The sequence below is a fragment of the Heloderma suspectum genome, chromosome 1, assembly GCF_057233095.1.
Source record: "Heloderma suspectum isolate Gila_16-S chromosome 1, 16-S_ref, whole genome shotgun sequence".
Classification (NCBI taxonomy): domain Eukaryota; kingdom Metazoa; phylum Chordata; class Lepidosauria; order Squamata; family Helodermatidae; genus Heloderma; species Heloderma suspectum.
In genome coordinates this window covers 356,758,687-356,775,501 of record NC_139458.1, presented here as the reverse complement: position 1 = coordinate 356,775,501, position 16,815 = coordinate 356,758,687, and the positions used below count along the sequence as shown (strand labels likewise).

The following is a 16,815-nucleotide window of genomic DNA, read 5'->3' as shown; positions in this document are numbered from 1 at the left end:
TCCTTTCAACTTCAATGTGGTGGTGTACAGAGGCCAACAGCCAAAACAGTTATCCTTGTTCCAATATTTCTAGCCCTGACTGTATTCCTTCATGAAGTTGAGCCATTACCACCATCACTGGCTGGCCCTCCAGAGAGGGTAAGGAAGCACTTCAGAGTGCTTTATGTTTTTCCCTACATCCCACTCCCCGGATTATTTTAGTCTCCTCTGGATAGGGCAATTTGAACATGCAAATAATAGGCAGAGTGGCAATTTAGGCAATGACAGTGGGGAAAGTTCCTATAAGAAGGTTCCCTTGGAGCCACCTAGTGTCCCCCTCTACTGGGCCTGATAACTCCTTTTTTTTCACCATCTGCCCCTTGTTCTCTCACACTTTCATTTTCCCCCACCCTTTCTCCCTCTTCACATTTCTGCCCCTTTTCTGCTCCATCCGTTATCCTTCCTCCCTATCCTCTTATCCTCAGCCCCTTGAAAATTCAGCCCACAAGGAATCCAACCAGCACATGCTTAATCCTATTCCCTGAAATCAGTGGGATGTAAAAGCATTTCACTTTGGCTGGCCTGTGCATGTACTAAATGGAACCTACCCTTTTGGAGGGAAGGGAGGGACAGACCTCAACAGAAAAATAAAAGCATTTGGAAATCTCATCCAAAATGGATAAATACATAAGAAGTTGGCTTATATCAGCTCATACCATTGGTCCATCTAGAACAGTATTATCTACTCTGACTAGTAGAGGCTACTTTGACTAGTAGAGGCTCTCCAGGGTATCTCCAGAGGTCTTTGCCATCACCTGCTTTCCTGATCCTTTTAAAGTGGAGATGGAAGAGACTGAGCTGGAGGCATACTGCAAGCAAAACATCGCTGCCACTGAGCCACAGCTACAAGTAGTCTCGCGTCACTAACATGGTAGAAGAATTGGACAAACGTATGATGTTTTTGGTAGCAATGTGAGTGCACTAGAAATAATTGTAACTACTTGTAAATTGCTGCTGTTAAACAAAAATTGGAAATGAGCCAAGATAGCAGCTGTTATCATAGCTTTTCATTTCCAGGAAACATTAGCAACATCAGATCCGTCCTTTCTAAGCCCAGAAGTTTTCTTTTTCTGTTTTTTTTAATATTTTAATTGAAATACTAAAAAGAAAACAAAGCCACAGATTTTTTTTAATGGCACATGACATTAGCAAACATGTTCATCCCAGGAAGAGACCAGTGGGGGAGGGACTAGATATTTCTCAAATGGATTGTCATTGGAAAATATTTGCTCTTCTCCAACAATCTTAGCCAAACAGCACTCTCAGCAGGAGACAGACGTGCAGAGCAAAATCCTCAGTGGCCTTGGTACACTGTTTGTACTGTTGTTTAAAAACAATGAAGCAGGGCGCAAATCCTGCTGAAAGGGCCAAAGGGGTCAGGTTTTGCCCCATACATTATCAGGTGGAATTTATACAAAAAAGCTCATATAGATATGTAGCAAAATGTATTCATGTGGACAAGGACTGAATAGATTTAATTGCCAGGGGTTGTAACACATTTGTTGCATACTGTATTTTATATGATGTGCACTTACGAATGAAGCTGAATTGATTTGTAATTAAAGGGAAAAAGACAAAAACAACATGGAACAAGCATTATTCCATGATAATGTAATGCAAAGCAACAACGCATTAAGTCCACCAAGGCCAACTGCTTTCAAGGAAAGCCAGGGTTGTGGAATAAAAACAGAATAATAATTTTTAAAAATGTAAGCAACCTCCTATGTGAGTCCATAAATTGGTTTTTATGCTCCTGATGGTGTGTGACCCACTGCAGTGTTGCTCCTTTGCATGAGGCTGCAGTAACATGAGATGCCCCAGACCCCATGGCAGGAGTCTAAGCTGTAGCTCCTCCTCACCTCAGTGTTACCCCAGTGTTACCCCAGTTTCCAGTGTGGAAACAGTGTGGGCCCCTCCCACATAGTCCAGGATTCTCTAGTTAACCCAGTGACTCAGGAAAGAGTGGCATCAGCACTAGGGAAACATAAGAACCTGCTCCAAGATGGCTGACAGCTCTTCTCTGTAGGCCTTACTGTTTATGTACTAAATGGAATGCTGATCAGAAGAGTCTTTCAGTTTGGGACTTTGGGGTCTCTCTATTAGTATTAGGACACTAGCAGCTGAACAGGTTCATGGAAGAAGGTGTAAGTCCTGACCAGACTGGGAGCAGTTGACCTGGAAGCATTTATAGCCAACCATGCTAGGTGAGGCCAGGAGGCAATGGGGTGGTGTATGTGGAACTATGCTAGAGCCTGGAGGACAATTTTGCTCCATATTCCTCCTCTGTGTAACCTCCTAGTGGCTCACAAGGGGACAGCTGTGCACAGACCCAGAGTTTTCTGGCTCGTGTCCTAGTTGATTTTAAGACAATTTAGTGAATATGAGTGTGCAACCCCCATTTTTGCCCCAGCGGAAATAGCACAGGAGCCCAGCACATACACCACTGAGGCAATAAGCCTAGCAGATTGATGTATTTGTAAAACTTGAATTTATACTCAGAAAACTGACAAGTTAGAATTTTGTAGAATTTTATTGTTTTAAATTGTTTTTATTGTATGTTGTACATCGCCCAGAGTGGCTGGGTGACCAGCCAGATGGGCGATTAATAAATTTAATAATAATAAATAAATAAATAATGCCTTTACTTAAAAAAATAAAAAAGGAAAGAAAGTGAAAGCCCTGTCAATATGACCTCCGTTGCTGCTCTGCTCTGATTCCAGCCTATGCACATGATTTGGGTCTACTGCAGCTTTTTTTCCTCCCAAGAAGCTGTTAAGAACTGCTACAGTTTCCTGTTTATCATTATTTTCTGATCACTGCGGAAGCAGGGAGAGTTGAATCTAAAAAGCTTGCTTTGGGGCTAAGGTTTCTAAGCCTGAGTGAAAGGAATGGCTGTGCAGACTTTGACACCTTTTTTGCAAAAGCACAGGACCAGGATTGAACACTTGTACTTATGAAGGTTAAAGAACTGGCAGCAGTGGAAATTTACCGTGCTGATTTATCTTCAAGCCAGGTATAGTCCAGACAGCTGCAATATGAGTTTCCTTATAAATCCACGGCAATAACCTTAACTCTGACCTCTGCGGGTGGGAAAAGAGGACGAGCATTTCATTCTTTATATTGTTTTTTCTTAATATTTTTAATGGGCAAGGCATGTGTGGTGAATACAGCTTCTCTTCTATTTTTCAGCGGAACCAGTGTACATTTTATGTCAGAAGCATGCAACCTTTACTAGTCTGGGTTATTTTGGGAGTGAAGTGAGAGTCACAATAAGGGATGATGACTCAAAGCTCCTTCTTTTGAAAAGACATTCTTTTTCATTCCAAAAAGCTTCCATTCAATTACCTTTTGTTTTCAAATTTAAAGACTGTATGCACAGTTTACCCACTGTACCTCTGGTATAGGATGATCACACCAAGTTTATTTACAGTGGAGAATGCCAATTAGTTAAGGAAGAAGTGTTTTGTACATCCCTACTTTACATGGGAGACCAGCCAGAGCTGCTGCCGCATCCACCGCTGGAGCCGCATCCGCCGCCAGGTAAGCTCCGTCCCGGGGGGATTCCGCGGGGTGGGGGTGGGGGGCTGTTCCACCACGGATTCCAAGGGGAATCCTCACTGGAGTCCGTGGCGGAATTCTCTGACATCCCTAGAAAGAAGGAGTTGTGTTACAACAGTGGCACCATCTAGTGGCTCTATAATGAAACATAAAGAACGTGCAGCCCCCCCCCCCCCCGGAAGTGTATATGAAGGAGTCCATCTTAATCCTGCAAAGAATCCAGAAGCAGAAGTCCCGGTAAAGTTGTGGAATAAAAAGCCTGGTGTGGAGAAGCTCCAGAAAAGCATGGGGGAAGCACGGAGGATGGCTCTCCTCTGTAAGAAGGAGCTAACTGGAATCCAAAGATCCATCACGTGGTGTTTCTTGGGATATAACTGGAAATTCCATCCCAAATTGACCTACTACTAGCCCTGAAGAGAAACACTGCCATTGCCATGAAACTTCATGAGGATCCCCTGGGGCCACCACACAGGGTAGGCACCTTTGGGCACCATACTCCAGCAGAGGACCACTGCCAAGAAACCCCTGGATTTTCTCCTCTTCATTATTGAAACCTGCTTACTCACCTGACTCTCATTCTGTCCCAGACAACGGGGAGCAACAGGGAGCAATAGATGCCACTGTCTACTTGCTCACTGGATCTCCACCTATCAAACAAGCCAGTGGTAGCAATGATGAGAGCAAGGATGGGGAGCAATAGCAGCTGGTGACAATGGCAGTGAGAAGGTAGACTCACTGTGGGAGAGGGACCATTGGGGGTGTCTTGCCCAAGGGCCCTCAAAAACCTGGAGCCAGCATAGGACGTCCCACTGAGAAACAGCCAGAAACCTGCATGGACAACTGGGGTTGAGTCTCTGGATATGTAAGGTGCCACACTCATCTGAATAGGGGAAGGTACAAAGGAGGGTGAAATCCCCTGGAGAGGAGACTGCAGAAGGACTAGTGGTTGGCTTTGCCACCCAAGTCCCAGCCTATTCTTGGAAACAATGGAGGGAGTCAAATTGCTCCCCTCCACTGAGCATAGAGTGAATAAGCCTTAGGAATTAGGGATGTTGGAGAATTCCGCCAAAGACTCCAGTGAGGCCGGATTCTATCCGCCCCCCCGGAGTTCGTGGCGGAACAGGGCAATCCCCCCCCACCCCACGGAATCCCCCCGGGATGGAGCCTACCTGGAGGCAGCGGTGGCTCCGGCAGTGGCTCCAATGGTAGCGGTGGCTCTGGGTTGTCTTCCGGCCGCTATGCAGGCTGCCATTTGCATCCCTGCCAAGCCATGATAGGCTATGTAAGTATCTATGTAGCCTATCATGGCAAAAGGCAGGGACGCAAATGGCGTTTGCGTTCCTGTCTTTTGCCATTTGCATTCCTGTCTTTTGCCATGATAGGCTACGTAAATATATACATAGCCTATCACGGCCTCCGCAGGGACGCAAATGGCGGCCGCTGCAGTGGCTGCTATTTGCGGCCAGCGCAGCTCAGCAGTGGACGAAAGTCTGGCTGTGGGCGGCCCTGGCCCTGACTCCACAGAGTTGCCACGGAGCGGAGCTGGCTGGGGAGGATTCCGGGGGGAGGGACGGAGCACCTCCCCCCCACTGCAGACGCCTCAGATCGGAAAGGTAAGTACTTTTCGTACATCCCTATTAGGAATCTCCACAGAAGCTGCAGTCACCTTTTGGCACCCCATTACAGGAATGTTGAGAGGGGCATTCATACAACGGGTGGCACCCCTGGGATCATGCAGAGATGTCTGCTTTTAAATCCAGAGCACAGTAAATCTTAGAAAGACATAGCAGCCATGAATCTTAGGACCTCACAAAAACATGTAAGAGTAATAGGGAATATAGCCAGAATCAACCCTCCCTGCTTTGCTAGGTTTCTGCAGTCCCTGTCCTGTCAGAAGGAATTGTCCCCCCCCCCCCGACACAGCAAGAAGATGCCCTTCCTTCTGCCTCTATTCAATGCAAGCCCGTCTGTGCCACTGGATTCTTTCAGTTCATGTTTATAGAAGGGTCTCTAAATTATAAACTGGATTTGGTATTCAGATATTTTGTTACTGCCATTCATGATCCTCAGAGCCTCAATGTTTTATCAGAGAGAAAATAAAATATGTATATCTGCACGCACACAAACACACACACGTACATGCACATGCTTGGGTGAGAGATACAGAGTGATATGGATGGCTGCTTCAGGTCAATACTGACTAGTTACAAGAATTTGTTTCTAGCAGTCAAGAAAGCCACTAAATAATACCACAGAGTGCAATCTGTTTGAATATTTGTCAGCTTAAGTTTTCTCATGCTATAGCACAAAAAAGAATGAGCTGTCAAGGAAATCTACTGACTGGAAATATGCTTCATTACACTTGGAAGATCATCCTTGGGCATGCATATAAGCCTGCATTAGAAGCAAAGGAACAGCCATTTGTGTAGACATTTAGGTTTTAGTACATTCTTGCTGCAAACCTAAAGCAAGGGTGGTTCAATGGGGTCTTAGAAAGTGAACTATTCAAACATCTTAATGAGATTCTTTAAAAGTAATCATGTTGCATTACACCTTACTGCTTTATTTGGGCAAAATCTGAAAAATACTTCTCATGCCTATGAAGGAAGTCCTACTGAATGCAACTTACTAAAATTGTTCCTGCTGTATCTCTGGTTCCAAGTGATTCGGAGGGAAGCATTGTATTGGAAAATATTGTTAAAGATTAGTAACGTGCAAATATAGCAGCTGATGCAGAATGGGGGTCTTTAGAGGCAAAAAGTCAGTGAATGATATATTAAAGAGGAAGCGATGAACTACCCGAGTTCCTATGAATTCGTGTTACTAAAAGCAGAAATGAGGACTGCCACTCCCCACCCACCCTGGTCCCCAGCTTGATTCCTTGTGCCTTTAACAGGTTGTGTGGCAGACAGAAATTCAACTGGTGGAACTTTCTCCATCATCACATTTGCATGATTGTAAGAATGAAACCTGTTGCAGAAACTGGAGGTAGCATTGCTCTGGGGCATTATGGGAAATTAATGTGGTGGTCCCCACCTGGCACTGATGGGTTTGGTACTGCCTGCCACTGCCGCCAGGTAAGCCTGGAGGAGGGCACCAATGTAGAAGGGGGGCCAGCAGAGGACACCTTGCCATGGGCCCTCTCACACCTGGAGCTGGTCCTGACTCTCATACTGAATGAATCATTTGGTTTATTTCCATAAGTCAAACCATTTTCTTCAAGAAAGAGATTAAAAAGTTATTGACAGAAAAATAGTATTAATCTCATCAGCTGTGAATGCCCCCAGAAAAAAACAGAATTTCTCCAGGGGCACTTTCCCAAGCCCAATCCTTTCAAGGTGCACATTCCTGCAATTTTCTTTTAAAAAGCAATAATGTAAATCAACTACTACAGCTCCCACAGTGATATTTTCATGGAATTCCTGCATCACCTCTAATAGGACACCCTGCATCAGGACCCCATCACACAGTTTTCTTGTAGTTTAATTGCTTTTGAATATAAATGAGAAGAAAAAACAATTATCACACATCCAGCAGGAGAAAAAGTACGCTTCTGTAAATTTCTGCTATTCCAGTGTTGAGAATATCAATGTTAAATTTCAAAGGATCTATAATATAAACTGCAAGCCACTTAATAGTCTATTAGAATTTGACAGAACTGCACTCAAGTCAAGGCAAATGAAGCCAGAAAGCGGTGGGGGACGGACGGACGGACACTAATATTATTTAATCCTAACATAAGAAAAGGCATGCTGGAGGAGAACAAAGCTTATCTAGTCAAGCATCCTGTTTCCCACAGTGGCCCACCAGATGCCTCTGGTAAACCCACAAGCAGGCAATAGATCGTTTCCACTGTTGTTCCCCACAACTGATATTCAGAGGCCCACTGCCCATTGATTACAACTGGAGAGGCAAAGCTCAGTTTAGATACCAGGTAGAATCTACATTCTTTGAAGTGAACACATTAATTTCAACGGTAGCCAGATCAAGTCCTATAATTATTCCTAGTGTTGGTGTTTCACTTTCCTCTCCAGTTCACCCTTTCTGGGTGAATACTATCCTTGAAGCCAGGGGCTCTAAAGAGTAATTCACCTATTTTTGCAGGAGACTGAGATAAACATCTTGGGTTATGGGAGTGAGTGTTAGTTGGGGACCCTAGAATCTTCCCCGCCCCCACCGCTAATTCCTGCCTTCCACCCTCCAAAATCAGTTTTTCTCTTCCCTCTGCTCCAGGCATAATCACTGAAGAGCATTGGGAAGCAGTGCAGAGGACCCATGGCATGGTCTGAGGGCTTATGATGCAGCAACCCTGTTGAAGCTAAGCAAGTCCAGGTGTGGTAAGTAGCTGGATGAGCAATCAGACGGGAACCCCATGGACACTGCCTTGAGTTCCATGGTGAATGAAAGGCAGGATATAAATATACAGTCAGGGCCAGAAATATTGGAACAAGGATAACTGTTTTGGCTGTTGGCCTCTGTACACCACCACATGGAAGTTGAAAGGAAACACACCCAAATGGAAGCAAAGTCAGGACTTCCAGCTGTAATTCACAGGGTTTGACAAAAGTGGGGCACTACCCATTCAGGAAGGACAGCCTGTGGCATACACACACACCCATCGTTGGTGGCTCATAAGTAATGGAACGAATGGCTGACAAGCAGCTGCATGGCCAGGCGTGGCCTGTTTCCTGGGTACCCCATGACCAATCAAGCAGATAAAAGGCCTGGAGGTGGTTCTGAGCGTTACATTTGCATTTGGTAGCTGTTCACTGGAACTCCCAACATGAGGTCCAAAGAGGTGTCCGTGCAAGTGAAGGAGGCCATCATTAGGCTGAGGAAACAAAATAAACCCATCAGAGAGAGAGCAAAAACAGTGGGAGTGGCCAATACAACAGTTTGGAACATCCTGAAAAAGAAGGAATTAACTAGCAAGCTCAGCAACAGCAAAAGGCCTGGAAGGCCACAGAAGACAGCTAAAGTGGATGACCGCAGAATCCTGCTCAGGGTGAAGAGGAACCCTTTCACAACATCTAGCCAGGTCAAGAACGCTCTTGAGGAGGAAGGCATGTTATTGTGAACATCTACAGTCAAGAGACGGCTTTATGAATGTAAATACAGAGGCTTCACAACAAGGTGCAAACCACTGGTAACGCTCAAGAACAGAAAGGCCAGATTAGCCTTTGCCAGCAAACACCTAAAAAAGCCTGCCCAGTTCTGGAATAAGATTCTTTGGACTGATGTAACCAAGATTAACTTGTACCAGAATGAGGGGAAGAGAAAAGTATGGAGAAGGAAAGGAATAGCTCATGATCCAAAGCATACCACATCATCTGTCAAACATGGTGGAGACAGTGTTATGGCATGGGCATGTATGGCTGCCGATGGAACCGGGTCACTGGTGTTCATTGATGACCTGACTGCTGATAAAAGCAGCAAGATGAATTCTGAAGTGTACAGGACTATACTTTCTGCTCAGATTCATCCGAATGCTGCCAAACTGATAGGACGCCGCTTCATATTGCAGATGGATAATGACCCAAAACATACAGCAAAAGCTACCCCAGAGTTTCTCAAGGCAAAGAAGTGGGATGTTCCTCAATGACCAAGTCAGTCACCTGATCTCAACCCAATAGAGCATGCTTTTCACTTACTGGAGACAAGACTGAGGGCAGAAAGATGCACAAACAAGCAGCAGCTGAAGGCAGCTGCAGTAAAGGCCTGGCAAAGCATCTTGAGGGAGGAAATACAGCATTTGGTCGTGTCCATGGGTTCTAGACTTCAGGCAGTCATTGACTGCAAAGGATTTTCATTCAGGTATTAAAGGCGATCCTTAAGTTTGAAATGATGTTGGTTTGTTCTATTACTTATGAGCCACCAACGATGGGTGTGTGTGTATGCCACGGGCTGTCTTTCCTGAATGGTTAGTGCCCCACTTTTGTCAAACCCCTTGAATTACAGCTGAAAGTCCTGACTTCACTCCCATCTGGGTGCGTTTCCTTTCAACTTCAATGTGGTGGTGTAAAGAGGCCAACTGCCAAAACGGTTATCCTTGTTCCAATAATTCTGGCCCTGATGGTACAAAATAATTTTACCATGTATTTTGGTTATTTGGAGACTTTAGCATCGTCCCCTCCCCACCAGCTTTCACCCTCCAAAATCAGCTCTTCTGTTCCCCCAGTTCCAAGAATAACCACTGAATGTGATTAGAATATAGGAAGTATGGTAAAATGGTAGCTGTAGTCAACCTATATCTTCCAGTGAGCAGTGCTCCAAGCCAAACTGAGTACAGGCAATCCTGTGTTACAGAACACCAGAGTAGTTTCAGAGCACCAGAGCACAACGCAGGCAGTAGAGAAGACACATGGAAGTGGAAAGAGCATTCTCGAAGATGAACAGAACAGGAGCAAATTCTGTTTCACCACATAGATGAGAGTTCTCAGGCCTTCTTTTATTTGGAAATCACTGTATACAATTTGTATCTGATTAAAAAAATTGATGCCTAACTGGTATAGTAAATATTTTATATGCCATAGAGAGAGTAATTTAATTTTTTTAATTACTGTTACAAATGAGCAAGAGCTGTATACATTTCAAACTCATTTTATAATGTGAATTACAAATCAGGCCTAGGCATCAATTATACTGTCCTTGATTCCTTCCAATCCTATTATCTAATCAGTGTAGCATCCACAGGACGTTATAATTGATCTTCTAGAAGAATTATATTTCTGTAATTGCATTACTATAGAGCCCAATGTGATATCATTGTAGAGGCACTTTCTTATTAAAATCTAACACTAAAAATAGGGGCAAAGCAAAAAATAAAACCTTAGGATAAGCATTATTCATTTATTCATTTTATTAATTGTATAAGGGTATAATACCAGGAGAGATTCAAAGATGGCATTGCTGCAAATACCAATGATTCATTGACGTAGGGTGAGATGAGTATACTTCCCTGTAACCTCCTGTACCATCCTTTCAGTATTCTAGCAAAGCATTATAGTTACTGAGGCACTGGCAAAGTAATGTAGATAGGAAGATACTGTTAGTGTGATTCAGCAATGTGCAGAAACAGGCCTTTTGTAGGTTATAGCACACAAAGATTTCTGATCATATTCGTACATGCACAGATAATAATTCAGACTCCCCACCTCTGGCTGATCCCTATGAATGTGGGAATGCTGTGCCATTATGAGCTCCAAGCTGAGGTCCTACAGAAACCAGTGGAGGCTGGTGGCTCCAATTTCAGTGGGGCTGTGATCTCATTCTGGGGTTTAGTCAGAATCAGCCAGAACTCTATAGCAGCTATCCAAGGTTCTGAACTCTACCCCCAAATGGGTTCAGGACATTGGATAGCTCCTTTAGAGTTCTGGCTGGTTCTGGCTGAAAACCAGAATGGAATTACAACCCCACGGAAATCCGAGCCACCAGCCTCAACTGACAGAAACAGACTCAAGAATTCTGTTCATGGGAATAATTCATGAGCAAACAGAGATGCTGTAACTGTGTGAGGGAAGAAATCATCATGTGCTGGGGAAAGGTATTGTGTGAATACATCTGTTGGAACACTATTTTACAAGCATAAGGCTAGAGCAGATGCTATGATCTCATCCTTTTCTTAATTTCCAGGTCAAATTGTGCATCATTTCTATATAGCTTGTTCCATCTTTATTCTTGCATATTGGGGGACCATTCCATATTTGTAGTACTCTGTACACTAAAACATGTCAGGAGAAATTAAGCCCTCCAATAAAGACAATGCCTTGGATACTAAGTTGCTCCTCTGTCCATGTAAGGGGATCAATTGCCACAAACTCCTCCATCAGCAGCCCCTCGCATCATAGCCCACACCATTCTCAAGGTTCCCCCAACCCCAGGATCAGATTTGCAGGGTGGAGGGGACCAGGGGGCTGCAGAGGGAATGCAAGATGGGAAATCCCCATTCTGTGAATGTGAACTCTGTGTTCTGTTCACGGAAGGGAAGTGGCCAAGCCAATATCATTTTCTTTGGACATGTGACAAAACACAGTCACCTAACATTAAGGTCCGCATTGATTTTTTCCCCCTCCAAAACAGGCCCCTTTCCCTGTTGAGAAGCTATAATAATTAACAAGAGACATTAACTTTCTTTTATCATCTATATTTTATGCCCTTGCCAATCTGCAGAGTGCAAGGAGAAGAGACAGCCGGATGTGAACCTCCTATTCTTTTCTCAAAGACCCTTATTTTTGTCAGCTATATATAACATAATCCAAAGAGCCGTCCTTTGTTTAATTAACTCCTTCCCTCTCCTCTGCTAAACTCTGAATGTATTAGGTAATAATCTCCTGTGCTCTATGCAGGTCACACCCCTCTTAGCATTCTCCCCTCCTGCCTTTGTTCTATTTCTATACTTCTAAAAGAGTAAGTACATGTCTTTTTTTGCTGTCATTCTCTTGTGCTACCTTTGCAAGCCAGGCAGGTAAGAGTGATATGCTAAGCAAAGTATGATCAATTTCTTTGTTTTCAGCCCAATACAACTTACCTTGACTGACACTGAGAATGATACAGTCTTTATTCTATATTCAAATGGTCCAATTGTTCACTACAATGAGGAGGTAGTGTAATATTCCAGGGATCCCTTACAAGGCCCAGGCTCCTGTAAGTCACAGGGAGCTTTTCTACATGAAGCTGTTAATCCATTGTATCTACTTTCAGTTTTGTCACAGAACTGAGTTCCGAGCACTTCACAAGGAGCATTTCCTTTCCTGCTTTTCCAGCACGTAACCTCTAGGTGGCACTCTGGTATAGCGGAATAGTACAAATACACATGATAAAATCACGCTTTTTCCCTGCTGGAAAAAAACTTGCTGAAAGTGCTGATTAGACACAAAAGTGAAACTGGAGGGTCACAACTTCGTCTAACAAACCTATAAACGTGAGTAGGAAATGATGAGCGCATGATAAATGCCTCATGTAAGGGTAAACTGACCCATGGAATCCAGACTCTCCTTAGCCTGAACCATAATAAACAGCTGCCACCACCTACTGAGTTAAGGAGACCAGTAGGACTCTTCCTTTATATGCTTAACTGTGTATATTAAAGCTAGCACAGGAGATAAGGTATGTTATTCCTAGAATCCACCCAGACGAGTAAACATGTATTTATTTTATGGAACATAATATCCAGAACAAATAGTCATTTAAGCAATAAGAAATAATGGTTCTGTCTAATAACCTAACCTATCCTATCCTAACATAACTAGCTCCCTCTTTAATAGCTATCCTAACCACCAGCCTTTTACCTCACCCTTCCTCTCTTTCTCCTAACTCCTCTCTCCCTCTCCCTCTCTCTTGCTTTTCTCTGCCTTCAGTTCCCTCTTCTGACTGTCTCAACTGGCTCTTCCAACCTGTCACTCATTCTAATTCCACCCACCATTCCATCACACTCCTCTGCTGTCAATCATTCCTCCACACATTCTTCTGTTACACCTAGCATCTCAGAAATATTCCTTTACAATTGCCACCTGAAACTATTTCTTCATAGGAAGTGCTTTATTTGGTTAGAATGGGTACTCAAGTTCCATGGAACCAAGCCCAGTATTGTCCATTGCCCCATGCTGACATTCATTAAAACTGTTTTAAATCATTGGGATTCCTCTTGGACTCCTCCTTACTATCAGAGATTTTGGAGTCTAGAACACTGATTACTAAGTAGCCAGAAGCCCCCTGGCTTCCCAGTCAATTTAAATTCTATAATCTTATTACTTTTATGTTCCTAAAACATAACTCTATGGAGTTAGTCTTAACCCAAGAAAACATTTCATTTCTATGGTGCAAACCTCTTTCAGAAGCGCTATGCTTCAGTAATGATCGAAGCCATTCCAAGTGCTAATTCTTTTTGAGAAAAGATTATAAATACCGTAAAAGAAATCACTGGATAAAACTACCCTTAATCTTCTCACTAAATTATGTTTCAGAGGTAAGTGAGAGAAGAGACTGAGAACTGATCTTAAATATGATAGTCATTAGCATATTATATGAAAAGCACTGTAAGTCCTGAATAGTTCATTGCTTTGGGGGACATAGGGTAACAGTAACTATATGAAAATATATATATTCCATTAGTGGTGACAATCCTTTTCTGAATAGGCTGTAATAGACAGTATTTTATTTTTAATATTTTTTTTGTATTTTAGAGATTTTTTTTTGTATGATAGTTTAAAAATATATGGTATCCAATTAAATTCTCACATTGATGCAACATCAACAGAACAGTTGGGGTGGCAAATCCCCCTGAAGCTCTCCCCTCAAATCCATCTCTGGAGGTCTGGGGGATCCTCCAGAGCAGATTATTAGGGGGCTACAGGGAGGAGGAGAAGAGGTGAAAGTCCTGTAATGTGAGCTGACTTCCATTTGTGTGATGTTGGATTTCACCCAACAACTACTATTGTGTGTTGTATATATTCAAGAAAACCAATGAAAAAAAGAAGTAATTATGTTAATCTGCTACCAGTATGCTAATGACACTCAACTCTACCTCTCCTTTCCTTCTAAATCCAAGAAGTTCTGGTTCTAAATGTTCTGGTTCTAAATGGGTTAACTGATGTTGGTAATGGACTGGAAGAGGGAAAACAAATTGCAGCTTAATCCAGACAAGACAGAAGTTGCTCCTGTTCCGTCAAAAGGCAGATCAGAGCATAGGGATTCAACATGTGCTGGATAGGGTGATGTCTCAGGCTCACAGTTGGGGTGTACTCTTGGACTTGCCATGAAACTGGATGCTCAGGTCTTGGTGGTGGCCAGGAGTATGTTTGCAGAGCTGAAGCTAGTGCACCAACTGCACCCATCCCTAGACATGTCTCATCTGGCCATGGTCACACATGCCTTAGTTACATCCCGTTTGGACTAATGTAACATGCTGTACGTGGGGCTGCCTTTGAAAACTGTTTGGAAACTTCAGCTGGTCCAGAATGCTGCAACCAGACTGTTGACTGGGGCTGGTTACAGGGAGCATGCGACTGCGTTGTTACAGCAGCTTCACTGGCTACCAAATTATTCCTGGGCAAAATTCAAAGTGCTGGTTATGACCTATAAAGCCCTATACAGCTTGGGACCAGGCTACCTGAAAGACTGCCTGCCTTCTTTTGAGCCTGCCCAGTTCTTAAGATCTTCTGGAGAGACCCTTCATTTGAGGCAACCACCATCAGAGAAGCACTTGGTGGAGACGTGAGGGAGGGCCTTTTCAGTGGCTGCTCCCAGGCTATGGAACTTCCTCTCAAGGGAGGCTACGTTCACTCCCTCTCTGCTGTCCTTCCACTAGTAAGCAGAGACTGCTTTATTCAAGAAGCCTGTAAGTGGGTCTGTTGGTTTGGATTCTGTTTTATTCTGTAATTGTTACATCTTTATTGTATTTTAATGTGTTTTATTGTTTTAATTATTTTAATTGGTTTTAAAATAGTGCATCTTGAGTGCCATATTTTGGTAGAAAGGCAGGGTATAAATCAGATTAATTAATTAATTAATAGTGAACTCATGAGTGCAGATGTTAATCTGCGAATATTGTAAAAACATTGGTCCAATTCAGATGTAACAGAATACCATTGTTTCTGAAGAAATGGTGAGCCTCAGGCTTGTGTACTTCCCCCCTGCTCTCCTTCTCTTTTGCACCCTCAAGGAGGAAATCTGACACTTTTGCTTCCAATTTTACACAAACCATAGTTCCCATGGAGCCTAAATTCAGGAAACCGTGGTTCACTTAAACCACAGTTAGTGAGAACAAGCCAAGATCAAATCAGCATTTTCTTAAACTATAATTTAAACACAAATAGTTTATCAAAAATGACCTCACAGAAACAGGAAAAATGAAATGGTGGTCTTTTGAAAACCAACGTAGAGATGTTTTCCGATGGCTGATTTTGCTGGAAAATGATCCATGTCATAGAAAATGAAGTACTTTATCAGATTTCCATTTAAATAACTGGTATTAAGTAATTAATATTTGCGTTTTTTTAAATCCATAATCACAATTGATTGCTTGGTTGCAAATTGCAATGGCAGCTCTAAAATAAGAATGCTGTGAGGTACGAAATGTGCTATTTAAAATGCATGTATATACTAGTTGGCGTTTGCAATAAGATATGGATTACAACTGTGTAATTGACTGACATTCAATTAGAATGCTTAAAATTAAGCGAAGTTGGTTGTTTACTGCACTGTTGCATTTCAGTGTGTTTTTCTTGGCAAATCACCAATTTGTGTTGAAATGCAACATTATGGGAGTGTAGAGTTGTAACTAGAGTAGGCCAGCCCAGGGATTATCTATCTCTTGGTTTTGCTCTCTTGAGCAATACATAGTCATTTAGTTTGGCTGGGCTCAACAACAACAACAAAATGTTAAATGAGAGTTGGAAAGAATTTCTAGAAGGATATCCGCATAATAAAGGGTTAGGTCAACTGCTAATATAAATGCTCCTAGGTTCCCATTAGTCAACCTACCCTTATTTAGGACAGTTGATGATATGGCTTGCAGCCTGCATATATTACATTTCTCATTTTATTACAAGGCAGATTAAATTATTTTTTGAAGCCACTACATACCTTCTACCTTCTTAATTGCATTTGCAGAACATTAATGAATGAGGATGTAATTTTCCTCAGCACTTGTGTGACTTAATCAAGAGCACTTTATGTCCAACTTCGGGCAACATGTTAACAATTCAGACTGGTGAGCCATGTGGATGCAGACAGGGCCTACAAGGTGTTACACGTAGGGATCAACGAATCTGTGTATTTCCCATGCATGCAATCATAAACCCATTCTGTCCAATTTCTGCATCAGTCTGCTATTTTTTTTTCAATGAATGAAAGTTTACATTTATATTCAAATGCAGTTTTCCCTAACGTATGCTTTTTGTACATAATTTCTCCTAACATACACATTTTATATGCCATTTCCCCTAATATACACATATTTGTCTGCAATTTTTGGGCTGGGAACTATGTTGCAAAATTTGGAGAAGTGCACAATCTGAAGGATAACTATGTTCTGATCTACATTTTAGTCTGGGAAGTGAGAATTAGGACCATTTGCTTAAAAATGAGGACCAAATAAAATTCTTCCTCATCCATAGTTACACGAAGAAGGAACTTGTCTGTTTAAGAGAGGGTCTTTTCTGCAGTAGCCCCACACTGCTGGAACAAGTTGCCATCAGGGGTCTGCCAGGCCCCATCATT

General features: G+C 42.8%; 1 protein-coding gene and 1 long non-coding RNA gene across 4 annotated transcripts in view; one reads left to right on the top strand and one right to left on the bottom strand.

Annotated features, from left to right (window-relative positions):
• PACRG (parkin coregulated) overlaps window positions 1-16,815 on the bottom strand; it is a 386,078-nt gene that overhangs the window by 10,170 nt on the left and 359,093 nt on the right. The window lies entirely within an intron of this gene.
• The window catches only part of LOC146359725 (uncharacterized), a 38,809-nt gene continuing 23,481 nt past the window's right edge, over window positions 1,488-16,815 (top strand). For both annotated transcript variants that reach the window (XR_014786755.1, XR_014786754.1), the window contains exons 1-2: window positions 1,488-3,579; window positions 7,831-7,934. This is a non-coding gene — a long non-coding RNA (uncharacterized LOC146359725). The remainder of the gene's footprint in view (window positions 3,580-7,830; window positions 7,935-16,815) is intronic.